At 35.3% G+C, this 27,345-nt stretch overlaps 1 protein-coding gene and 1 long non-coding RNA gene across 2 annotated transcripts in view; both read right to left on the bottom strand.

Annotated features, from left to right (window-relative positions):
* LOC121071567 overlaps positions 1 to 12,207 on the bottom strand; it is a 77,339-nt gene extending 65,132 nt beyond the window's left edge. Inside the window, exon 1 of the long non-coding RNA XR_005820695.1 lies at positions 11,703 to 12,207. This is a non-coding gene — a long non-coding RNA (uncharacterized LOC121071567). The remainder of the gene's footprint in view (positions 1 to 11,702) is intronic.
* The window catches only part of SPON1 (spondin 1), a 350,491-nt gene that overhangs the window by 309,499 nt on the left and 13,647 nt on the right, over positions 1 to 27,345 (bottom strand). The gene's annotated exons all lie outside the window — the stretch shown is intronic.

Here is a 27,345-nt window from a genome sequence, read left to right as displayed (position 1 = left end):
CCTACATACTAAAATCTAACAGAATATTTGAAGGACAAATAGTAATTTAAAGAACATAGACTACACAGTTATAATCTAGCACCACTACACTATACTTTATGTGGCTATAAAAACATATCTTCAGTGGGGCATATACTGTATGATAACAGTTTCAGGACAGTAATATACGTGTAGCTAGTTACGGCTTTATTTCCAACTTCCTGTGCCCCAGATTAGAACAGCTATTTAAACTCTTTTCAAAAACTCAAAATGGCTTAGCAAATGAAAAATGATCCATCAGGAGAGCACAGAAACTGACTTAACCCTGTCCATGTTTAACATAAGACCTTTAAAATGCAGCTTTTCCTCTTTCAGACTGAACTCTGGTGATTATTTCCTTAGAGTTCAACTTACTTTTATTATGTAAAAACTCAAATGCAAATAATTTATTAAAAAGTATATGAAGAAGCAATATGAAACTAGTTCTGAAATAGTTTTAAAATAAAAAACCTAATACATTTGTATCTCTGTCAAGTAAAGCCAATTAAAGTATCCCTGTGGTGAGCACAGCTTTAAAGTCAATGAGTTTTCTCCAGGACTACAGTGAGCTCACCTTCTCAGAATGATTCATCACAACACTCATTATTTCCAGCTTCTGATTTCCCTGTGCTTGGCTGCATTATCCCAGTGAACAACCACTCAGTTGCAAATGATGCAAGTTAGACACTGCCATAAACTGGCCGTGCGTGGGTTTCCCAAATGCTAATTCAACTTCTAAATGGAAGGATGCTTCCTAAAGCAGTAATATATATATGCATATATTTAGCTTTGTTTTGGTTGTTATAAAAATCAGCTAATTTTTCTTTAAGCTTTGCTACAGTACTTTACACTTTGTATTCCACAGTACTGTTCAGTATAAAATAAATGCATTGTGATTGGAATGGATGGTTGAATTACTACAAAACAATGTCCATTATCTTTATGATAAAAAAAAAAAAGAAAAAAGAAAAAAAGATTTCAGTGTTTGATGCTTCTCAAACATGCCAGCAAAGATTTATGGGTTTGGTATAGTTGGTAAAGTGCTGTTGCATCTGAATAAAGATGCAATTATCTGATTCACTTCCCCTCAATTTCACCACTATTTTGACCTTTCCGTAGCCAGTAGACTTCAATGAAAACTTTATACTGCTTGATAATTAGACTATCACACATCCCGAGAGCCAAGTTTCATTTGGTCTCAGAAAAAATTTCAGGAAATTAGGAATAACAGAGATTAAAATGTAAATGTGATACATACAGTTCTCATTTACTATGTTTCAAGGAACATTTCCAAAGAAGAAAAATCGTAATTCCCATAAACAATTTAACCACCTTAGGGAATTCAACTCATTGCATGTCTGCTGCAAAAGCCTCTAAAATAGCCAAATATATAGTCTTGTACTAGATCTTATTAACCTTAAACGTAAGTTAGTCACAACTCCCTTGGTTTCAGGCCTCATAACACTAAAACTGCTGAACAGATTTTCCCACCACCATCTTTTTTTTTTTTTTTTTAACTCACACTCCAGTTCATACCTACCTAACGTAACTTTCTGAATATCCAACTTTAAAAATATATATATACATAGAGATTGTTGGTTATATTTTTTGAAGTATTAGAAGATGTAGATTACCTATGAGAGTCAAAACAATATATTCTACAGATTTTTTTCTTTTTTTTTTTTTTTAATTTCTTAACACATACACATTTTTGAACAGGATGGCATTTAATAACAATCCTTGGAAAGTGCCACCAACAAATATTAATGCCTCATTCTAAACCAAATGCCTGTTTGCTTGGATGTAATAGGAAGAGTTTTTTTCAATACACTATCTGTGCACATAACATTGGCATTGATGAATTCATGGTGTTCTCTACTATTATAAACATTTCCTTTCTGGAATGAAAGTCCCCTTTTTCTAAAGATAAATAAAGTTTATAATTTACAATGTTTGCTCAGCACAGTGCATGCAATTTCAGGCACTGGTAAAGCTATTAGTTTCTTATCCTGTGTATTTTCTTTGTGGAAGAACTCTGTTCCTCAACACGACCTGCTATCAGTGCACAAAACCACCATGACACTCTGTAGTGCCAATAAGCAGACCAGCCTGCCAACTAAAAAAATATATTATTTGCAAATATCTGAAGATAAATAGCATTAACACCGTTCTTCTTTATTAGAATTCAGATCAGGTGTAAGGTTCATGCTATGTGTTTAATAAAACTCATTTTAAACAAGACTTTGGGAGAAACACCGTCTCATGAATTCTCTTTGATTACTTCATCTGCACAGGTCAGGTTACATTTGGTTTGCTCTGACTGACAGAACCATGGCAAGAATCCTCCTGGCTCTTAGTCTTTTTTGTTGTTGTTGTTGTGTTCATAAGCTTCTAGTCTAAATACTCTCATACACCAACTACTCAGACACATGACAGAACCAGTACCTCAAAATGACTTCAGTCTTTCAAGTCCTTTTTTAAGAAGTTCCAGTACTTGCTTCTCAACTCAACCTTCCAGATTTTCATAGTCGCCAATGGGAAAATTTCACCTTTAATTGAAGAAATGCTCAAAATTAACAATCTTATTATCATATCATCAGACAGAAAAAAATATAGGAATGAACAGAAACATTGATACTGTAATCCTTGATTGTGAGGCTAGGAAGGTGTCATTATGATCATGTAGTCTGACCCTTACATAACACAGATATTAATCAATCTGATTTAAGACAACAAATTCTCATTACAGTAGCCCAGATAACTCTCCAAGTTTAAAGAAAGAGAAAAAACAGGAAGAAAATCTACTTTTTTTTTTTATTTATTTATTTCAAAGGACGCTTTTAAGTTACTTCAGATAACATAATCTAAGTACATCGCTAGCTACAAAAGAATGTTATTAGAAGATGATATTAGGTGTTGTTTAGATATGTGAAGAACTACACTATGTATAAAGAAATCTACTTTCTGTCATAACTTCCTGGGCAACTAGCACGTGTCAGTTCATGTCACTGCAGCCTATTTGTTCAGTAAGGATACAGTCAATATTTTCTATTGAATATGTCAGGACAACACAATTGCACCGTTCACCCAAAAAGAAAAGCAGCCAGCAACTACTGGCTAGTCAATTAATTTAGTGTTAACTTCAGAAAATGAAATATTGAGCATGTGGAGATATTAAAACAAATATGTATTAAAATATCTGACATAAGCTGGTGCAAAAAAAAAATCTCTGGCATATGTCTAACAATTAGAAACATGAGGCAATACTATATGTTTGTTCTAGGAAGCATATGTTAGTTAATGATGAAATAATTATGTTCATGTCTACACAACACATGCTTGAATATCCTTTAACTGAAAAAGTAATGCTTTAGTAACAAGGAGGTGTAGCAGATGACAATCATATGTCCGGGAATTGAAGTTATTCCATGTCTTTGAAATACAGTGATAGGTTGTAAACAGAGTGACCAAAACATATTAGCTTATAAAATGATTCACCAAGCATAACCATAGTTGGTGTGAAATTAAAGAAGCGTGCATATTTTCAAATGGTAAATTTTGAGGCTCATATGGACACACTGTACAAGTGACAACATATCTGGAGGCAATGCTAAAATCAGCAGAGTTCAGGGAAGTCCGAAACTCAGATGTCAAACTGTAAACTTGACCCATATTGAAGGCTGCTGACATTTAGAGACAGACTTCTGTTCTACAAAGTCATTACCCTGCTGGCTTAAAAGGCAACCAGAACACACCCAATGCAGAACTCAACTTAATCAACACCTGAACACCTCAGCTGCTGCCAAGTTAACAAGGTGCTATGTAACAGCCACGGAGTATCTGACCACAGGGACCCTTGAAACAAGGGTCCACCTCAATAAAATAGTAATCGCATATAGACTACGTACATACTCAGAACAAGCACTGACATGGGTTTTAGGGTGGTTTTTTTTCCCCCTCCCTCCTGCCCCCATCTGCACTTGAGAACTAACACCCACTTCAGGTCAGCAATAGACTGGTTTTATTTTTTTTGTTGTTTTAAATAGCTTTGGCTTAGAAGAGACGGTTTCAAGAACTGCAGGCATTTTGTATCACAGAACTGAGTACAACACAAGTTCTTAATCCAGAACAACTGTTTATGAAAAAGAGGAAACTACTAGCTAGCTGCTTTGCAGGAAAAATTCTCCTCTTCAAAATTCATCCTCCACCTTTGTCACAGACAGGTGGCATCTGCAAAGGTTGTGATGACAACCACCTTGTTTTAATAAGATGCTAGAAGAAAACTAAAAATAAATGCCTTTTAGGCAAGGTAAGTATAAACAGCTATCAACGGCACCTCAGCTTTCCCGTGTTGAAGGAGTTTACTTACCGCATAATATAATAAGGTAATTACTCAAAGCTAGATCGGCCATCCAACACTAGACAAATAATCTCTTGGCAGAAATAGGTGTACAAAACCCTTATTAACCATTGTTTATGGATTCTGTCTGGAAAAATAAATTGTTTCTGGTAAGTTGCATAACCTACATGCATTGTTAATAAGAAACTTCCATAAAGAAATGCTCAATTTAAAAATAATTTGGCATCTCACTGACAATAAGCCAGTCTGTGTGATTTTTTTGATAATGATTGGAAAAAAAAAAATCTCCATTAATTTCTCAGTGCCAATGCCATTCTCTATTATCTCTCTGCTACTAAGCAGCGAAGACATGCTAACTACTTTGCATTCCCTGGACAACAGGGCATTTCATGTCATTTAAGAATAGGCATGTGGAACAAAAAACACCTGAAAACAACTTTGAGAGGGTATATTGCAAGTAAGGGAAGAACCAAAGCCTGACATAGGATGGACACTTTCTCTGCAGGAATTGGATTGCAACTTTCTGAACAGTGGATGGAAAGTTTTAAGATTTATCCACTATATAATGCTGTAACAGATGTAACATAAGGACACAGTTTAGATGCGAGGTCATCATTTGAGGTGCTAAAATTATTTGAATGCTCAAACTTTTGTTCTTCTGTTTTAGGAATCTTGAAAACTATCTTCTGGGAAGTAAAAGCCAATGACAAAATCTAACAAAGTCCCAGCCTTTTTATTTTTAAATACCATAAAGGCAATTAACTTGGGTTTCACACACATTTGTCCTTTAACATAGATGGACATATGCATATACCCTATTTTATATCCTTTATTCCATCATTTGATTCCTTCCAGTTCTCATACTTTAAGTCCATAGTACACACATTTTCTTGTTAGGAAACCGGTCAGAACACCGTAGGAATTCACCTTCTCCCTCCCAGAGGGAGGGCCAAGTGGTCAGCCAAATACAACTCTCCTATTCTGGTTTCACCTTCTGATTTATCTCAGCCAAAAATTAATAAATAAATAGATTCTTTGTCTCTATTTTCCACAGGGTTTTCAAAGGATAGGAGGAAGAAATACAAGAGATTTAAGTTCTCTCAAATAAATAAAACCCTACACACAGCATCTTCCCAAAAGAGATTATACTTTAACCTTGGCAATTAACATCTCAGAATTACTGAAACCTTTGTAATTATTTTTCATGAGCTAAGACCTCATACATAAGTCAAGGGCCAGGTGTGCTTGTTATGCATTGCTATTTCTAGAGTGTCATATTTTAAACAATATACCTGTTTACAAAAACTACGTAATTTTTTGTTCTGATAATACAATTCACACTCAGAAATTAAGAAATACCTCAACAAGCTAAACTTGCAAAAGATAATTGTTCATTATGTGCTGCTATTTCACAATGGCATGACTTCTTCATTAGTTTTGGAAATAAATGAGTTTTGGAGCAGTGCTTCAGCTATATCTTGGGCTTTTTAGAATTCGTTTATTTAAAATTATTTGCCTTCAAATAAAAATTTAATTCTTCTACTTGAGGTTTAGTGTATTGAAGAACAGAGGCAATTCATGAGTTTTTGCCTAACAGAAGATACAGTATGAACTCTCTTGCACTTCACTGCTGACCTTACTAAGACATAAATATGACCTCTATACTACTTGAATAAGCAACAATGAAGTAAAACAAATACACAACAACAAAAATTTATATTTTACATTTCCAGATTCCTGCCTTGGAATTTTCTTGCTCAATTTTTCTATGTGTTTATAGAATAAATATACACACATTTTTATTGGGCATGTAAGAAACGTTAAGCAGCAGCTACACTTAATATAGTGCCATAAGGCAAATAAAGGGTTGCAGTACTTAAAAGGAGCCTCTTAAAGAGAGTAGAGAAACAAACTTAGTGATTTCATAGCCCTGAAGCATTCTTTAATGCTCGAATGTCTTGTTTTATGAGGCTGTTCAAGATGCAAAAATTTCAAATTCAAGTTAAACACAGAAACAAGTTTCCTTCTACTTAACAACTCTTCTACCCTGAAAGGAAAGCCTCACACATTCAAAATGGTCTTCAAACATTTAGCAGAATGTAAGCCAGTGTTGAACATTTAACCATGTGCATATGTATGTGTAATTTCACACATTTTCTATCTAGTTTGAAAACACTTGCGGAATATTCACCATTTACAGAAAATGAGTGCTAATTTAAGTACTAAAAGAAATGGCTGTCTGACCTTTTTTCTTTATAACTGAACAAAAAGTATCAATGACATACTTCGGCACAAATCACCAGGAAAAAAGATTTTCCTGAAGATAACATTAGAATAATGTAAAAAATGAGTTAATGAATATACAGAGCTTCTGAAATATATACCCTGTACACAAAACTAAGTACACTGCATAGCATCAGCTGTAAACAGAATCTGACACATAGCTTAGGGGAAATAAATCAAAAGATGACTTTTTACTAAAAAAACTATTTTAAATAATTATTTTTATTTTGAAGTGTAATTAGAGAGGCTAAAAGTCAGAGCTGAGTAACCCTTACCCAGAAAATTCAATGCAAGTCAAACAACTTAATTGTGGTTACACAGTCTACATAACTCTTTACACGGATGCCATTCAAAATTAATCTGCCAAATCATTAACTTTCACTTAGACGATACCTGACAGCAGCACTTTAAGTGCTGAGCTGGCTGGCAAAGACAGAAGGAATTTTTCCTCTCTAGGGCAGGATCAGACTAATCTTTGCTCTTTCCAAAACACACTACTGAATTAGATGAGTGGAAACATCTGAACTGGAAACTCTCCAATACAAGAGATAACTGTCAGCATTGCATTCACTCATGCTCCAATGAAATCCAGATTTTTCAAGTCTCCTTCACACATTAAAAATAAGGCTGGTTTCCAGACTTGAGGAATGGATGCCCTGAGATTTATTTTTTTAAATTATCAATGTCACATTTTATGGCAAACGGTACCTTCTAGGCCTCACAGGAAAATAAGCTGTCTCTTCCAATACTGCTGTGATTTCACTCTATATTTTACCGTTCTACAACCACACCAGATTCACACATCCAGGTTTACACACCAAAATTAAAGGAGTACCCTATTTCCCCCTCCCTTGCATCTCCCTCTGTCATCACTGCACGCACATCCTGTTGCTGCCTGATTGCTACTACCAGGAATCCCTCAACAGCCAGGCACAGCTTTTTTCTCCAGACTCCACATAAGACTGGGGAGAAAAAAAAAAAAAAAAAAAAAAAAGATTCAGTGTAATGCATTTAGTGCTTTCCATTAAGCTTTATTTCTAATAAGAGCCAGAGCATAGACCATCTTCTATCCCTTAAGATAAAAATATTAAATACAGTCACGTAAGCTTTACTCATGCTATTGAATCAGATAAATCAACCTATTTATTTGTAAATTGTATACAGTTTCAACTGCTTGTCTTGCCAGAGAGCAATGGAATACCTTAATCAAAATGACATCATATTATTAATTTACAATTTGATAAATGGGATAATCCTAATCCCCCAAATGCTTTTGTTTCCATGAGCTGCAGGAAAGCAAAGACATTCTTGTTAGGAAAGACAAAAGGTATGAAAATACTAAGGTATACAAAGATAGCTGTGCCTAAGTCTATAAAAATTAAATCTTTGCTCATGTAAATAAAATTCATACTTAATTTGCTAAGCGTAACAATGCAAAAAGCCATCCTGTTGAGGCTTTTAGAAAAGTTATTTCTCAACATTATCAATGTTGCATATTCCATTTTGTTTAAAACCTCCAACTGCAGAGATAAATAAGCAGAATGTGAAGGATTTCCTATAATTCTACAGAAAGATTGCTGGAACTGTTGTGTCAGGAAGGAAAAAAATCATCTGATTTTACAGTGATGGCTAGTTATCTTTTCTTCATCTATAGCCATCACTGCCACCCATGGCCTGACTGCCTTTTCTGCTTTCTTTTACTGAATTTCATGATCCATTTATAACATGAAGATTAAAGAAGCAGTATATAGCAATTTTAGAAGCAATAATGCAGCCTTATCAAAAATTGGCATAAGCAGGAGATAGAGTTAAACCATGTTTCTTACAAAGAGAAAATGGCAAATTTTAAGATACCGTGTTTCACTTGTGATTTTATGCATTAGTTTGATTTGCACATATTCAGCATTTACTTCTATGCCTCATTTATTCAGCTGTTGATAATATACAGATTCAGCTTGCTAATGCAGCAAAAACAGCCTTATCGACAGAGGACATCAGCATGAGCATTAACCTTGAGTGACAGTAGCTGATCTGTACTTAGTAACTACTAAATAGTTTGATTTTTTCCTTTGGAAACGCAACCAGAATACTTATAAAAATAAAAACACAAACAGAGAAGGTCACCTGCATGGAAGGAAATGGCAGGTAGTTTATAGTGGTGCTTTTTATTTACCATACAATGGTAGGAACTCTGTTCTCAAAGAGAATCAGAACAGGCAGCATTTGATTCAGACAACTGATTTAGTAGTTCACACCATGAATAATGGTCGCATTACCAGCACTTTCCTGGTTGTTCTCAAAAACCATTCATTTTATTTTGAGAGTTTACACAGGGAATTTAAGTCATATTAGGGTATGACTTTAAAGTAAAAAAAAAAAAAAAAAAAAAAACAACCACTATTCTTGTTTAGCGCTCTTCCAGACCATAAGTATTTATAGACAAAAACAGTAAGGTATAACTGTTCTATAATACTCATGTAGCATCATGCCCCGCATCATTTTGTTTGATATTGGATTATAGCACAGAATAGTGACTTGCTTGGAAACAGATAAGGATATTAGATACACAGCAATTCAGGTATAAGACTGATAATCCACAGTTCTTAGCTGAAGGACCAATCCATTAAACAACAGTTTATCTGCTCACAGCTCTAACACAGCAGAGCTTGATACAAGCTTTCACTCATCATTGTACCTTATTTTCTCCACAAAGTACCTCAGCAAGACTCTTCAAAGGGGTGGTTATCTGTCAACTCACAGTTGGCTCATACTTCCAACAAGGTGGCAGTGGGAAAACGCAACCTCTGTAGGAACAATCCTGTGGTACCATGTCTGTTGTTGTTGCCTTGCCCATGAGTGAGTGATAAGCCTCCAAACCCCCATGAGGAAACCCTAAGAATTTAAAGTTTTGTTCGTATTTATATAAAAACCTTAAGAGGGAAGAAAATAATCTAAGACAGTCAATCCTTTGTCTTACTATAAGAAGCAGGGTACCCAAAGAAGAAAATAAAAACAAACAAGACATCCCACTGCTTCCAGGAGGTAACTCAAAGGTAACAGTGAAATTCAGTAGAAGGCATAAGGTAGATAGCTAGAATGTACTCGCTGTAAGGTTTAGATGCAAGAAATCCAGTGGAAACCTCTTAAAAGACTTATAAATAAATAAATATACAAACCAGCACCCAGCTACTTCAGTTTCCTGGCCAAGGAGAGGAAAAAGGGGGGGGGGGCGGGGGGGGGGGGGGCACAACGACACACCGCAAGCAGACAAAACAAAATCCACCTCGCAAGTATATTACCTGTTTTCGACACATCGTTTAATATACTACATTTCATAAGCATGCCTTACCTCTTTCTTTTAAGAAAGCAGCAACAACAAAATCCCCTGTGATTCCACATTTTCAATTGAATTTCTTCAAGGTAGAGCAACGTAAATCTCTACTTGACAGTATCAATGAGAGTACCTGCCACTCTGCCACATGATCTGAACAGCACAAAAGACATCCTCCACTCAGGTTTCCCAATAAGCAAAATGGTCCCCTTCCCAAGACTGATATTTAAAATATGGATATTAAATGCACATAGCACCTGCAAGTGAAAGAAGTGACCTCATTTTACAACGCATCAAGGTCCATGCTTTATAAAGAGATGCAATATTGATGCAATCTTGCCTATAGTGAGATCAAAACAAAGGCACCTGTGCATTGACTGGACCTCAAAATGAAGTCCAGACACCCTGTTACTTCCCAGCACCAACCAGTCTTACAATAAGAACTTTACCAGGAACAAGCCACACCATCTGTCTGCAGAGTTACCATGTCCTGCACTCTACGGGGACAACGTACTTTATCAGCCTGCATGAACTAATAATGCATGTGATCACCAAATTAAGAAACAAGGCTTCAGTGGATTTCAAGCATGAGACTAAGAAGGGACATTGCCACTTTTCTTTGGCAAGAAAATAAAACATTCATTATTAGCTAACTTTATTGAGTTAACACCTTCATTGTTTTGAATGTAAAAATATCTCTATTGCATTGATCAGCTGCATGAAAGCAAGAACAATACTGGAGAAGAAGCAAGTACTCCAACTCAAGTCACGAAAGCTTAAAAAAAACATGTTTACTGCATTCTTTATCAACTTTTATTCATAAAGAAATTGCAGATGCAAAGTAAGATTTTTTTTTTTTTAATATCAGTTCTAAGATATTGCTGACTTCTTAAGTAAAACGTAGCGTTCTTCTGTGAAGTAATCATTATTTCCAAATTTAGGTAGGAGTTTCTAAAGGTGCTTCTGAAAGAATTAATTGTTCCAAGAAAGACAGCAAGCTACTGACACAAACAAAGAAGTGAAAGGCAGAATGTATACAAAAGAAAATACATACAAAAAGAAAAAAAAAAAATTAGCAAGAGCAAATACAATGCATGTTTTATGAGAACAATACAAAAGCCCGAACCTTCCATTAAATAAATCCTGCAAGCAGAAAGGAAAGAATAATGAAGGCCTAAAGACAAAGATACCTTTTTTGTACCATATAATCATTTTTTCTTGGTTCCAAGCAAATAGGGGAGACACATTTTAAACAAAAACACAGTAGGATTTTCTCATCCACTTTTAGTGTATCTCAAAAACACCCTCAGACTATATACTCTCTAATAAAATCAATCAAGTACACAACAGTTGTACAGAAGAATCATCCTGTTCAGTTGGAGGGACTCAGGTTTAGATAGACTAGAAAGTTATCCAGTCCACCCCAACATAACTACTATGAAAAAGACCGAATTATTTTCATACTTCACTATCATTCCCCTCCAACACAAATGGTAACAAAAAATGTATATTTTTTTCTTTTTACATTCACTGTTTAAAAATAAAGACTATGAAATACATGAAAAACAGTTGGAGGAAATGACAACAGATCCAAACGCATGTTCAGACAAATACTTAGATGTTTTGCAAACATTAACAATATAATCATCTACAGCATCAGGACAGCACACGATTTTAACTAAATTATTAAAAGACACCTTCAGCACCAACCTGTATTTTTAACTTGCTTCTATACACCTGTATTTCTTTAAAACTGTAGCAAAGGCACATCCATAGTCAGCAATGAAGAAGCTGGCATGCCCTTAACCCAGGGTACGTGAGTGCTTGCCACTTGGGGTGAGACCATGCCTCCTCACCCACCTCACCTGATGCTCATTAAACCATTCTGGACAATACTTTGTGCCAGCAAAGGCATGGGTTGCAGCCCCAGCTGGTATCACAGGTGGAGGAAGCCCCTCCAGCTGCTCTCCTGCTCCACCAACTTTCTAACATCCAAAATTTCTGTTCCTGATCCATGTGCTGCCTTATTTGTTTCTTGGAGCCTCCAGTTCTACACTTTATTTTATGCAGAGTGGCACCTGCTAAGTGGGAAGATGACACACAATGTGCTCAGCTGGCCAAAGAAAATTCTCGGTATTTTCTTCTTTATCCTAATTAATTTATATTGACACTGGGATTTTTTTTTTCAGGAATATTGTTTCTAAACTTTGGAAATATTAAAAAAAATTCAAGATCATTTATATTATATATATATATATATATATATACACACACGCTTCATGCAGTCATGGAACAGAAATGAAATTAACTGATTTTGCAGACAAATATTTTTTCTTTGTTATAAGACATCAGTGAACTGTCTGTCCAGAGCAGATAATATTTTACTTTCTGACAATGTTTTAATTACTGACTGAAGGAGTATAATTGTTAACTAAATAATACCTAATTAAAAATAATTTCTAATTCTTTTTCATTCATCTTCTGAAATTTGCTATTTTAGTGAGCTTTAGCTTTTTTCACCAATATATTTAATAGAAAAACCTCTCAAGATGATAACTTTCTTTCTACCCACTTCATTTCTACTTTCTGAAATACTAAGGAGCTTGGAATACACACAGCATAGAAAACAAACTCCATTAAATATCACATCAAGTGATAGCAAAAAACAAGTCACAGAAAATAGTTATTACTTCAAATAAATGCTACTAATGACCGATTAATTTCTCTATTTAGAAAATTCTAAAGCCTATAGACAGTAATAAACTCATATTATTAATAGTAGCTTACAAATATATAATTTGGAACTCTGCAAGTGCCAAATTGCTAAGAGTTTTGAGCCACACAAATGCTAATTTCTTCTCTCATGTTTTTAAAAGCTTTTATTTGGCACAACAGCAAAGTACCAACTACAAAAAGCACTACTAGTATTTGTGAGACTTTTTTTCTTTCTAGTTATTGAAGATGACAAAATTTATTTTCCTGTCTGAAGATCAAAAAGTGAGAAGAAAAACATTTTTGATAACTGAGGAAACCAGTTTTTCATACTGTATAGCCAGCATAGAAGTCACACTATAAATTGAGAGAATCTCTTTTGCACTTAAGAGTTTTCCTCACATTAGGGAAAAGAACCTCTCGGCAGCTGCAGATCAAGATTTTGATCCCGCTTGCAGTGGTAGAAACTCACAGCAAATCCACTGGAGTCTTTAATTCTGCTGGAACATCTCCATAGTAATGTTACAATCTGTGTTTGTTTTGGCCCAAGACATTCCATCCACTTGTATGGCTCCCTGCCAAAGGGCTGCCTATAGCAAACCCCTGTCTGTGGCTAGGGAAGAATAAAGACTTTGGAGACATTTTTTGAGAGAGAAAGAAAAAGGGCACAAAAACAAATCTGAAACAACAAAAAAAGCTAAAAATAAATAGTTAAATAACAGCCCAAAAACAACGACAAAAACCACACCCTAAATTATAAAAATCTTTGCCACCTGGCAAACCACCACAGCTACCCTCTGAATATGACACAATCTGTATTCAGCTGCCTTCCTTTCGAACACAGGCACTGGTGAAGATTTTTTAAAAATCACCTCTCACAAATTAATCACGGAGGATAGCTTCTTAAAATATATATCCTGAGGATCAGTCTGAAATAGTAAAGGAATACTTGGCAATGCTAGGCTGATGGTTGGACTCAACAAACTTAGAGGTCTTTTCCAACCTAAACGATTTTATGATTCTACATAGTGCTACATATTCTGACATCTGCTGTGGTACCTGAAGGAAGGTAACAGAGGGAAGTAAAGATACTCCATTGTTTTGATCCAGTATGTTTTCTTGTTTAGAGGGAGAAATCGGTATTATTTACACCCTAATTTTATTAATTTTTGTAGTAATGAATTTTACAGGAAAAAGAGCAATTTTACTTCAGATTAAACTGCGATCTATATTAGTTGTACATGCACATTAAAAAAAAATAATTAAAAAAGAAAAACACAAAGTCATAGTAACAGGAAACATATTAAACACATTATTTCATTGGTATTGATGGCAAGCAGACTTTCCCGTATTGGAAGCACGGAGTTTAGGAAAGTAGTTAACTTTAAGTGTTAATATCTGGTTAGAGCTCAGTTCTGATTTAGGGCTATCTCCTGGAGCTTGTGTCATATACTTGGCTCCATTTTACACGTTCCTGGTGTTCATTTTTTCATACAGAAGTCACTGGCACCGACAGCTCTTTTTTTTTGCATTAAATTGCCCATTAATTTTTCCTACCCTGATTATATGAAGGAAGGTGTGGTTCCTCAATAGTTGTACCCATCAGTTCCACCCTCTTTTCCTGTCCTCTCATCACTAGAGAGGCAATAGCAGGAAAAAAAGGTTTCTGCCAGAAGCACCAGGCACTAAGGAGATGCAGAGAGGCAACAACGCTTTTCTCATGTGTTGGAACCCTAAGTCATTCTTTGCATGTTAGCAGTCAGCTGTGGGATTATATAAAGAACATGTTTTGTCTATCAGCTTTTATTTCTTCATGTATGATTACTGAAGTAATACAACGACAGCAAAAAAAGAGACAACCAAACAAAAACCACCAGGTTTCTGATTAAAGCTCCTTCTCATGGAAGGCAAGTACTTAAATCAGAGAAGTGCAACAGAAATTCATAGTCATGGGACCTTTCAAGATGGAGTACTCCATGATTTTACAGGGATCAATAGGAATAGGAAGAAATGGAAATACACTGGTACAGACCAATGCCAGGATACTGAAGGGAACTACTGCCTTTCCAACAGAATTTCCCTCTCCTCTCTCTTCATCTTTCCTTATCGTCAAGACCTAGTTTCCCTGATGACACAGAGTTCTGACATTCCAGGAACTTTGAGATAATGGAAATTTTATCAAACTAAGTATTTAATTGATTTTTACCTGCAGTATCACGTACCATGATCTCCACACAAGGGGAATTAACAACTGAAAATTCCATTCGCTGTTCTAGTTATCTATTATATTCTTTGCTCTTCTTCATTCTTTTCACAGACTATTTATTACTCTGCTCGACACACAAAGCCCTTTCCCAGCTACTTCAGAGAAAGCTAACTGAACAAATACTGTTTAAGCCCCTAGAAGTCTGGTGAAACCGTACGTATAATGCTGGGTCTCATTATATAAAGATGAAAGAAGGAAGAACTCAGGGTTCAAATAATGAGTACCTTGAGACCAGTTCTTCCATTAAGACCTTACAGCAGCCACAGCTCCTTAATGAAATCTGTTATGTGAGGAAAAAATCATTCTGATACTAACACTCCTGATTCTGGGTGAGAATTGCAGCCATTTTAGAATAAAAGCATGATCTCTAATACATGATCGGATCATGGCAGGCTTCTGGTCTCTCTTATGGGGCAGAACCTCACTGTCAATTGCTACTCATAAAAAGCGTACAATCTTAATGCTTTCATCAAAAAGCCAGTCTTGGAAATTAAGATTCAAGATAATTAAATGTTACATATTTAATAATTTTATATTTTAACAATAATTTTATAATTTTACATATGCAGAAGTTGTCTTTGTGGAATGCCTTAGCAAAAATCCAGCGTGTGCACAGGCTTATCGTACGGTTCGTAAAAATTTGGAAGCCATGCCTGATTCTCTAACAAACCATTAAATCTTGTTTCCATTAATGTGTTGCTATCAGATTAAAACCCATGAAGTACAAGGTAAAAAATATATATATATATATATATATATATATATATATAAATATTAAAGCTTCCTTAATAGTCAGGAATACTTCACATGAGAAAGTAACCATACAAATTACATGCACTTTTCATTTGAATTGAGTGAACTGCAGCATACTGTCAGGAAAGAGCTCCAAGATATCTGAAATACTGTCTAGGAAAAATGAGAACTGCAGTTAGTCAATATACTTCAATAGTAATCTTAATTTTCTTCTCAGTGAAGAACATTGAAACAACTCCGTATAATTTATACTCATTTGACAGCCCGAACCATGTGTTGATTCATTTTCAAACCAGAACAGACCCTCCTGAGCAATGGACGTTCATGTTCTTTCTTAGAAAACCAGAAAGATCTCTTGAAAACAGGATCAGACTGCACATTCAGACCAAGATTTCTCCACAGGCACTCTGTGTTATTTCTGAGATTTTTGGAGCTTTAAGGAGTTATTTTTAAGGTAGAGGTGCAGCAAATAGCGCATTACTGAATTAGTGAATCACAGAAATAGTCTTTTCAAAGCTGAACACTGAGGGAAAAAGAACTGGTTTCAACCATTTGTCTTTGATTAAGTAACTCCTAATTTGCTGAGCCAGATTTCTTTGTTTTATTACTTATTCATTACTTAATATGTAACCAATCCTAACAAGAATTTCTAATTATATATGTTAATAAGACTATTACCTATATTGACTTAAAGATCCCACAGAAAACAGAGATTTAACATAGTTCAATCTAAGGTATTAAAATATGAAATTCAGAAAGAAAAAATAGACTAGTAACTTATTTTTGGTGTGTATAGCTATGCCATGATGTTACTTAAATATCACGTGAAAAGAAGGAAAAATATATTCAAGTATTAAATCTCAAATTAATAGCAATAATATTCTTAAAACTAATATTTTTAAATATTTAGCAGAAAAATATATAAATGTTTTTACTCCAATTAAGAAATAAGTGTACGGTGACTGAATAACATTACTTTCAGATACAGTTCGAGGGTTCTCAATAGTGTAAGCAAAACTGAATTATGCTAGCTCAAAAATAAAAATCAGTGAGAAAACAGGGCATAAGTCTCACTGTGCTTATCCCAGGAATGGCAAAAAGCAGAGCTGGATGGTGTGCCCTCAACAACAAGGGGAAAGAGAGAGGAGGTAAAGCGGTGACTTTAAAAAAAGTGGTAAAGTGGTGACTAACTAATTTATACGCACAAAAAGAATAAACTAATTAACAGGTCCGATGTGATTGTTCTTTATTTTACATTTCCTGCATACAAAGCAAAAGAAAAGGAATTACTTGATTTTATATCTTAATGTATAGTACTTACGGTTTTAATTAATCCCCTATTTTTTCTTTTGCATTTTCAATACTTATACTTTTTAAGATTGCTCATGAATGTTGCTCTTGGCAATGAATCTAGCTAAAATTTACATGGCAGAGAGTAAAAATATAGTGAGGGAGGAAAAAAAGTCACTCAGTCTGGGGTCTACCAAACTTGGCAGACCTTTTAATTGCAAGAATACAATAGAGGCATTTCATCATTTCAGTAAGTAGTAAGTAGATAGATGTTTACTTCAGCATGTATCCCCCTTAAGAGGTCAATGTTCTCATAAAACCATGCAGTATCCATCATGAAAAGTGATGGGCTTGCTGAAGATGTGGTTAAATTCAGGAATAACGTAAGCATCTTCAAGCACACTACATAACTCAATAGTTTTAAAGCAGTTCCATAGGCAAAGTCTTGAAGAGGTGTAGAGATAGATATCTTTCAAATGTTGATATGTCACACAGTAAATAATTAGATTTATTATTAAAAACAAACCAAACAAACAACAACAAAAACAAAATAACCAACCCCCCCAAAAAAAAATCCCCTAAAAAGTATAGAAAACATATTTTGAAATAGCAGACATTTATTTTGTAGATGTCACTGCTGTATATATCCTATTTGACAGCAGACAGAAGGACCAAATTCTACTCTCAATTGTTTAAGAATGAGATAAACAAGAACTTGCACCAGCGAAATGGAGCTCAATTACGACAGGTTTCTAAGGGTTATGCAACAGTAATTCTAGTTATGTAGGTGTAGTTGTCATATTGAAATAAAAATAAAATTCTAAGAATGCATTGAGGGAAAGCTGCGCTCAGTTAGTTCCAAACCTAAGCCCATGGGAGAAACATTCAAAGGAGATGAAAACAGACTTTAAAAGCAGAGTTTCTTTCTGTTCTTGAAACGCATATGTTGTCTGCTTCTGGTAGCTAACACTTCAAGCAGCACTCAGCAGATTCAACTAAATTGGCTGTGAATGGGCAGAAAGATCTGTTGAACAGAAAACATTTCGCCTCACAGTTTTCTAGACTTTGAAGCAGGAACTGTTGCAGCCAGCTATTCTGAACAGGGCTCCCATGCCTTACTCCCCCACTCTTCCTCTCAAACTGTTTTTCCAACAGATCAAAGCATTTCTAGCTTAAAGAGTTAACTTATCTACAGTTTTTAAATGTAAATAAACAAGTACTTGGATAACTAATATACCTAAATACTGACAATTGGCTATTGCTAAGCAGATACCCACACTAAAAACAACATCCAGCATCATGCAGAGTAAAAAGCCAATGGGATCAATGATGATTGTGCTCATTTACAAACATTACGACAAAAAAAATGTAATAACAAACTTGTCAGTACTCCCAATACCCCTGCACACATCTTAGTATACTTAGACACTACTTGTTCTACTAAAATTCTTTATAAGGCAAGGCAAAACCTATTACATGAGAAATAAAAGTCTGATGTTTACTCTCGTATGACTATATTCAATTAAAGAACACAAACTGACATAGCTGACAAAATACCCCCAGGAAATTAGTCTAATTGGCTTAGATCTGAATTATTTCTGAATATTTCTAAGTTGGAATCTTTTACATAATACTTTTACTTTATTAGTGATAAAATAATTACCCAACACATGTATGGACCTTAAGCTTGCATATGGAGGTCAGTGCAATATTTAAATAAAAACTTTGGCCTAATTGCTTTTAAGTCGTCGTCATCATGCAATTAACTAAATCTTACTAATATGCAACTTGGAAATTTGTCACTGTGTCCCTGCACTTTATTACATTCAAGAGACAGAATTACACCAATGTTTTAAGAAATTGCTTTAAAGGTGTCTGATCTATCTCATTTACAGTGAGGAAAGAGACATTACTAGGTTTTTATACCCATGTGCCAGGGCAGAAAGAATTTCAAACAGTCCAAAGGAATGGAAAAAAAAAAAAAAATCCATTTCTGAGCTTTGTATGCAGAGACTTGTGAACATAAAAGCTTGCAAGTCAATTTTAGACACAGTGTATCTCGGTAAAAGTAAAACGCTGTGTGGTAACTTCACCAGGCTCAACAATTTAGATGTTCAGACTTTATTACCTCCAGATACCAGGGTTGGGAGGAGCATTTCAAAAGAATATACTTTTCTTCCTCAGATTTCTCCAGAGAAGATGTGAAAGTGGTGAGATCAATTTGGCTGGACAGAATCGAGAAGGACAAGCACTTATCAGTTCAATACAGAAAGAATAGGGAGGTTTCACTCGCCTGCAGGACACAACCAGCCAGCTTTCATACTAGAACGTGGATAGAATCGAGAGACACTGAGACATGCCGATTATTTTTAAATCAAGATGATTCTGTCTGCAATACTAATGCAGCACTATGATATACAACCTTGGCTCCACTAATTTCAAACTGTTAAGATTATACAGAAAATAAGCTTTTACAGAAAAGAAGTATAAATTATTATCAGATACACAGACTAAAGCACAGCAAGGATAGGTGGGAAAACATAGAGCAGATCCCAGAAACTGTGACTATCAGTCTTCCACATTAAGGGAGAAAATACTATAGCAATTGGTTACAGAACAACCAACTCACACTTGTGTGTGTATAGATGCTTACACACACAAACAGTTAATGTTCAACTATAGATACTATAAATGTTCATTTATTTTTTAATTAAAAATGTGAATACCCTCCAATTTTTGAGTACCCAATTTTCTCAATTAATATTTTTTAATACTAAAAGAAATGCAGTTTATTTTTTTCAATTCTTAACCCTCTTGCCTCTCTTTTTCTATTGTTCCAGTGGACAGCTTCAAAAAGCAACAGACAATAGGTCCATAGATATAGAAATAAAAAGTTACTGAAAAAAAACTAAAAGTTTTATTCTATGTTTTTTGTGATTACACTTGGAACTTTCAACAGTATTTTCTTGCACTTAATTTCCCTTTTTAATTTCACACATGGAAGCTATTATTTGGCACTTGAACAGGCCCCCCGTATTTTTGAGTTCTTAACACTGGAGAGATGAATGGATAAACTCCCATCTCTCCTGCTCTTGATGCTTGGCTGGGGACAGTTTTCAGCTGCAAGTTAGAAGGCAACAGCGCATCAATCCACACTGTGAGAATTATAGTCTCAGAATGAAAATCTTCCTTTTTTTTTTTTTCCTCTCCCATCAAGTACTAAAATGTTATCAGGTTTTCAACAAATCAGTAAATATTTCATTTTGTCATCTTTGGAAAAAGAAAAAAAAAAAAAGTAAAGGAATCACAAGGGAATTTGGGTTAAAAAAATAGAAAAAAAACAGTAAAGAGCTGCATGGGACCAATGTTTCCCTACCTGAGTTTACTGCAATTATGACTTTCATAATGGGGTGAAATGACTCTAGCTCAAATGTACCCTGTATCTAATGTCTCCATGTTGAACTGCATTCTGCTTCTCTTACATGACAGGTAAGATGTTTTTACTATGCTGCAACAGATCTCTCAAAGTAAGTCCTAAGTAAGTCCTTTTCAAGCTGTTCAACTTAACATAGAACACTGAAATATTCACTGGAACAACAGACTGCGTAAAAATGAATCTATAGCTTTGGGGTTAGGGCACTCAGCTGGTAGGGGCAAACCCTGAATGCCAATACCTTTTGAAATTAGTATTTAATTCTTCACACAAAATTGAACAGCTGCAATGAGAGAGGGAGAAAACTCCCGCCAAATGTGTTAGAGCACTTTCCAGTGATGATTACAGGCAAATAATTCTAGCAAAAGCACTAGACCAATTCAGCCAAATCCAGCAGCTGAAGGTATTTTCTGCACTGAGGAAGAATGGTAAACCTCACCCTGAAAAGAGGATTAATAAAATGGCAGATAACAATTACAAAGCTGATTAAAGATTTGGGTTTAAATCTCTATTATATTCTACTATTTTTCTTTTATTCAAAGTGTGACTAAGACTTGTTTTTTTTAAACAATAAATCTGAATTTCTATATGTAGGCTTTTTCAAGTTATGAAAAACCTAAAATAACAATGACTGAAGTTTTCATTTTACCTACTTATCTACTCTTTCTTTTTACTACAACACTAATCCATAATACTTTAAAATAGATGGCTTAGGTTTTTCTCCTTTAAATTATTATGTATTTAATTAGATAATTAAAATCATCTTTTTCTTTTGCCAAAATAATGTCTTTTTTACCTCAGCACCCATGATGGTGTAAATTAGGCAAGAGAAGGTACTCTGTTTTCCTAAAATCAAAATCAAATAAAATCATGTTGAGCTTTCGACCATAGCTTGAAAAATGTTTGTGCCCAAGTCAATATTCTTACAAATAAAGGTCAGATGTGTCAGATACTAGATTTTTAGTAGAACAGTGTCCGAGAGGTGGTATATAATTTTTCTGGCGGCAGAGCCATTCACAGACAGAAATGGAAACAAAATCCATTTCCCAGAGCTCAGGATACAATTTAGGAATCGCATCCTTAATTAATTTGCTTAATCCTTTCTTGAACCCATTGACTCTTTTGGTCTCTACAGTGTCATGTTGCAAAGACTTACAATGCAATTGAATTCATTGCCTGGGATTTTGCTAGTGTCTTTTGTTTCATTGACCATGCTCTCTAAACACAAACTATGTATGTATGATAAATTGTTTTGAAAGACTATCTTTGTATAATATTCCCTTGGCAATTTTGGTTCTGAGTTATAATACAAAAACCAATATTTAACCTAGTCACAAAAAAAATGAAAGTAATGAATCATTTTAAAATTCTCTCAACTGCCACAAACATCTAAGGGAAATAATTGAAAAACTAAAAGTTATATGAAACACTCTTGAGAAAATGAAATACCAGCAAGTGTACAACAACTTTCAGCTAATTAAGGCAACACATGATTTTACAACATACATAATGGATGGCAGCATATACTTTACCATTTACTGAGCCCTATCAATAAAACTATCAACATTTTTCACTCAGACAAGGTTTCATGTTCCCGCTAAACAGTGAGCTAAACACACTAAATCTTCCTCTCTACAATGCAATCATAGCCATCACTACAATTCTAAAGCTACATCCTTCCCTAAATGCCAACCATGTACAATAGAGAACCTGTCCGCTTGTTTGTTTTTCCAATTAAAGTAAGAAGCAAAAGTCTTGTGTCCTAGCAGCAAACACACAAGAAACAATTTATTAGCTTTTGCAGTTTAACACACATTATGGACCCTTTACTCTGCACTTCCCGAAACAGTACATTCTGATCAATCCATCAACATCCATCACATTTCAGTTTTACGAAAAGCTATTCAGGAAAGGTAGATCACGAGGATTTTTTCTCACGTTATTTAAAATGAACGCAGAAGTTAGAAGCATCTTTTTCATTTCTAACTCTTCCTCCTCCCCACTCTCAACCACAAATTTACACAAATGCACACACACTCTACCTCTTTACCCCTTTCCATAACACCAAGAAACGGGCTTTTCACTCATTTTCACACAGAGTGAGTAAAGCTGTCAAACTTTCTGTAGTGAACAGCCTGATGGAACCAGAGTCAGAACAAAGCCAAATATGTATAACCACTTTAAATAGATCTCTCTCCATCATGCCAGTAGATTAAAAAATAATTATTATACAACTCTGAGGGGATGAAAGGACAAGCCAAAGGTGCCGGTGTAGAGAAACTTTGCAACTTTTGTTTGTGGAAAATGGCTGCAGGAGATTTCAATGGGGCTTCTCTTTACAACTGCAAACAGAGGTTACCTTTTTGTTGGTACCCAGTTTCTGGTAACAACTGACTCAGACGCAGCTGTTGTGCTGAAGAGGTTGCCTAGCTATTTTCCAGTGCATAAATTAACTAAGACTGCACTGATGAAATCTGAAGACTACTAGCTCCTGTAGCAACAAGTTGTTGAATAAGATGTTTTCCAATAAAACACAAAGCAAAAACTGACTAATCTCATATTAGTGCCTAATCTCAGATTAAGCAGTCAGTCAATCTTACAATCTTGAGCAAATGAGCTCTCTGTTGAAGAGACAAAGAATAGAATAGATGTTTTAGGTTTGCTTTTGGGGGGCTGTGGTGCAGTTGGAGGTACTGAATGGAGTATAATGAAGAGCACCCCACAACCACACCACATCGTACTCTATTGAGTATGATGAAAAGGTAGTAAGAAAAAGTAATGATACTGAATGACTTATTATGGATCCTCAGGTAAGACAAGACAAGATCTAAAATACCTTAAATGATAATAATTAAAAAGTAAATTAAAAATAAAAGATATCTGCGATGGAAGGCCCTACAATATTTCCAAGGCAGACTCTAACAAAAGGAGCACACAGAGCAACCATTACAGACAAGACACTTCATGTTACTCTCCAATAGGTTCAAGAAATGCAATCGATTTCCAATTGTTCCCAAATACAAACGAAAGAGAAACTGGCAACACACACTCAGATAAATCACTCACTGGGGCAACTGAACACTATTGTAGCAAAAAATAAAAAATAAAAAAATAACAATAAAAATAACAATGAAAATAACAATAAAGGCTGACCACTTATTTACATTCAAAAGTTGTATAAAAGCCTAGACATTAACAAAACCTGTGAAAACTCTGATTAGTGATTAGAAAAGTCAGAGACTGCAGATGATAAATAAGAAAGAAAGAGAACATGCAGAGGTAAATTATCCTCACTAGAGTATATGCCAATACTATAAAGAGGCAAACTCACTGGCGGCAATACAATTTAAAAGTACCAGCAAAAAGTCCACTTGTTCTTGGGTTTAAAAATCCCGTGAGATCATCATGAAGTTTTGTTAAGGGCAGAGAACTCAAAAAAGTAAGACAAAGTTTGAGAATATGTTCCAAAGAACAGCCAAGTACAAAAACGAAGTTAAAACAAAATCTGTGACCACCTAGAAAAATTTTATATGCCCTGTAGCAAAGACTGAAAGTTTTTTGAGCAAAAGCTCCTACAAATTGGGAGTTCTGTTCTGGAAGTCACAGAATAAAGAGAAGAGCCAGACTAACAACTAGCATTAGCTATTACAAAACGCAACACTATACTTATGCTTGAACTGTCCTAGAAATAAAATGGTTAAGAGAAACAGTGCAGTCACATGAAGGAGAAAAGGGTTTATTATACCAAAAGTGTTTTAAGTCACTGAGAATATTTCCATGCAAATACGAGCAGCTAATGTAGGAAAGCACAAACCTCAGATAATCCTCCAAAAAAGGACTAGCACACTTTTAATTTTTAAATAAAAATACCAGTAAATTTGTATCAATGGCTGAAGTACCACTATTTTCTTAGATACAAAGTTCAGTAACTGGGACTTTAGCGTGAGGTTTTAGGTTTTCATTTTTTAATATTCATCAAGAATTCATTCTTTAATTACACAGAGGACAGCTTGGCTATTGGAAATGATTTGTCCCTTAAGTACATGAAATATGATAAACTAAAATGTACAGCTCATCAGTCCTCAGTCCAGAGATCCTGTGAACATGTAGCAATCAGTTTTAAAACTCACTATATGCTTCCAGTGTGTTCTTTGAAGGAGAAACACCTTACAATGAAGTCTTTTCTAAAACTGAACTTTTATATATCTGATGGCTGATACTGAGCCACAGTAGTTCACAAAATTCAAGTTTCAAAAAGAACTGCCAAAACATTTAGTCATCTTTCACAGAACTCACACAATGAAAGAGGCAAAGGCATACAAAGGCATACTATGAAAGACATATTTTTTCTTTTATTTTTTCCCCTTTCTTAATTATTATGTTTAGGAAATGTAAGATCCACGAGGAAAATCTATGAAATACTTGAGCTTTCGATAGGTTTTTTTTTTGGATGGAAATATGGAGAGGACTATTGTTTAGTGTTATTAGCTCTACTAACGCTTTCATTATAATTGTAAAAAGTCAAACACATGTAATTTGTCAAATATTGAGAGGACTGTCATTATGCTGATGATCTTCATTTGCATTGTTAAAAAGCAATTGTTATTTCCTTAGTAAAAATAGGAAAATTGTATCTGGCAAAACATTTCCACCCCTGCAAGAGAGCAATGGATCATTTCCAGCAATGTAAAGCAAAGTTGGATATTCCATTAACATCGCAAAGCAGCTATGCATCACTTAGAGTTCATGGTCAAAAAGAAACCTCTACTGTGTGCAACTCAGTGAGTAACAATCTAATGTGCGACTTTATCAAGCACCTCATTTAATTTTGTGAACACCTTTGTGGTGGCTTGAACAAGGACAGAAAAGGGAAGTTATTCAAAGGCTGAATTACAAAGCAATAATAAGAAAGAAACTGTAGTATTTTGATGGAAAACAGATATTATCACCACAAAATTAGTAGTACTGAGACACAGCGTCACCAAACTACACCAAGTTAAACCAATACTGTGAAAGCTGGAAAATGTATTTAATGGAATACTGATGGCATTTCTTAAACTATCTTCACAGAATCACAGAATATTAGGGATTGGAAGGGACCTTGAAAGATCATCTAGTTCAATCCCCTGCCGGAGCAGGAACACCTAAATCATGTCACACAGGAACGCATCCAGGCAGGTTTTGAAAGTCTCCAGAGAAGGAAACTCCACAACCCCCCTGAGCAGCCTGTTCCAGTGCTATGTTACCCTCACCGTAAAAACGTTTTGTCTCATATTTAAGCAGAACCTCCTATGTTCCAGCTCACACCCATTACCCCTTGTGCTATAATTAGGTGTCACCGAGAAGAACCTGGCTCCATCCTCATGACACTCGCCCTTTACATATTTATAAACGTTAATAAGGTCACCCCACAGTCTCCTCTTCTCCAAAATAAAGAGACCCAGCTCCCTCAGCCTTTCCTCGTAAGAGAGATGCTGCACTCCCTTAATCATCCTTGTGCCTCTGCGTTGGACTCTCTCAAACAGTTCCCTGTCCTTCTTGAATTGAGGGGCCCAGAACTGGACGCAATATTCTAGATGTAGGCTCACCAGGGCAGAGTAGGGGGGTAAGAGAACCTCTCTTGACCTACTAACCACAGCCCTTCTAATACACCCCAGGATGCCATCCTCCTTCTTGGCCACAAGGGCACAGTGCTGGCTCATGGTCATCATGTATTCATTTTCCCAGTAGCTAACTCATTTGCATGGTGTGAAAATTTCTTAATGGGCAAGATATTTATAAATTTCAGTTTCAAAACAAAATTTATTATTACTAAAGAGACTTTCAAAAACAATTAATAGAGAAAATTCATACTTTGAATCTATTTGAATCTATTCTGAGTGATTCCCCTCACTGACTGCATTGTCAGGTATAATATTTTATCGAGGGGGGGGGAACAACCCCAAGCAATATTTTTTTTCCTCAATAAGCAGTTTTCAACCTTAATTAGAAGCAGTGTTCACCTGCCCCAGAGACAAATTTCTGGCAACACTAGCCATCACGAGCATAGTTCCACTGAAACCAGAAATGCTACATTAGATGAGAAAAGTTTGCAGAACTGGGCCCCAAGCAGTAAATAGTATCTGAATGTAAGATGAATGAATGACATAGCATGGAAGAATAGTTCAGTCCCACATCACGGACACATATCTGAAAATAAGTGCAACTCCGGGAGATATTTCCAAGAGCCTTTTGGAACAGAAACTCTTGTTACACCATGTATGACCAAATGCTTAACACTGCGTATCAGGTGAACCAGTGCGCGTCCTTTTCCCTCCTTCAAAGCAAAACCCTGAGGAGGTTATTCTTACAAACTGCTGATGGATTAAAAAAACATGTTGTTTTATTCTTGGCTTACCTAGCATTTTAGTAAACCAGGTTCTGTTCAGGCTTACAATTAGAGGCAATTCTAGTGTGTATACAGGCTCTCGTTTACCTAGCATACTCTAAGCAACCTCCCTCCCTTGCTTATTGTCCTTCTTCTTCTTCCAGTTCTAAAAAAAATTCAGCTTATTTATGTTAACATGTAAGTATGAGAGAATCCACCTTGACTGTAAATTCAAAATGAAGTTGCTGTGCTGCTTATTTAGGAATATAATAGTATTTTTTAAGTTCAGTTTTCAGTATCAGTCACTCAGTGAGGATATGAATGCATGGTGCCATGTGAAAAAATCCATTTCCAAAGTAGAATCATTTCTAAAAATATTCACTGCTTATGGTGGCATCTCCAGTTAACCATCACAGACCAGCATAGTAACACTAGTGTTCAGTATTAATCAATGTTTTGTTTGAAGTTTCCTTTTTTTCCCCTGATTCCAATAATGTGACAAGAGCAGTACAGTGCATTACCAACAGCATCT

Source organism: Cygnus olor, chromosome 5 (assembly GCF_009769625.2).
Source record: "Cygnus olor isolate bCygOlo1 chromosome 5, bCygOlo1.pri.v2, whole genome shotgun sequence".
Lineage (NCBI taxonomy): Eukaryota > Metazoa > Chordata > Aves > Anseriformes > Anatidae > Cygnus > Cygnus olor.
This window is presented reverse-complemented; position numbering and strand designations above follow the sequence as displayed.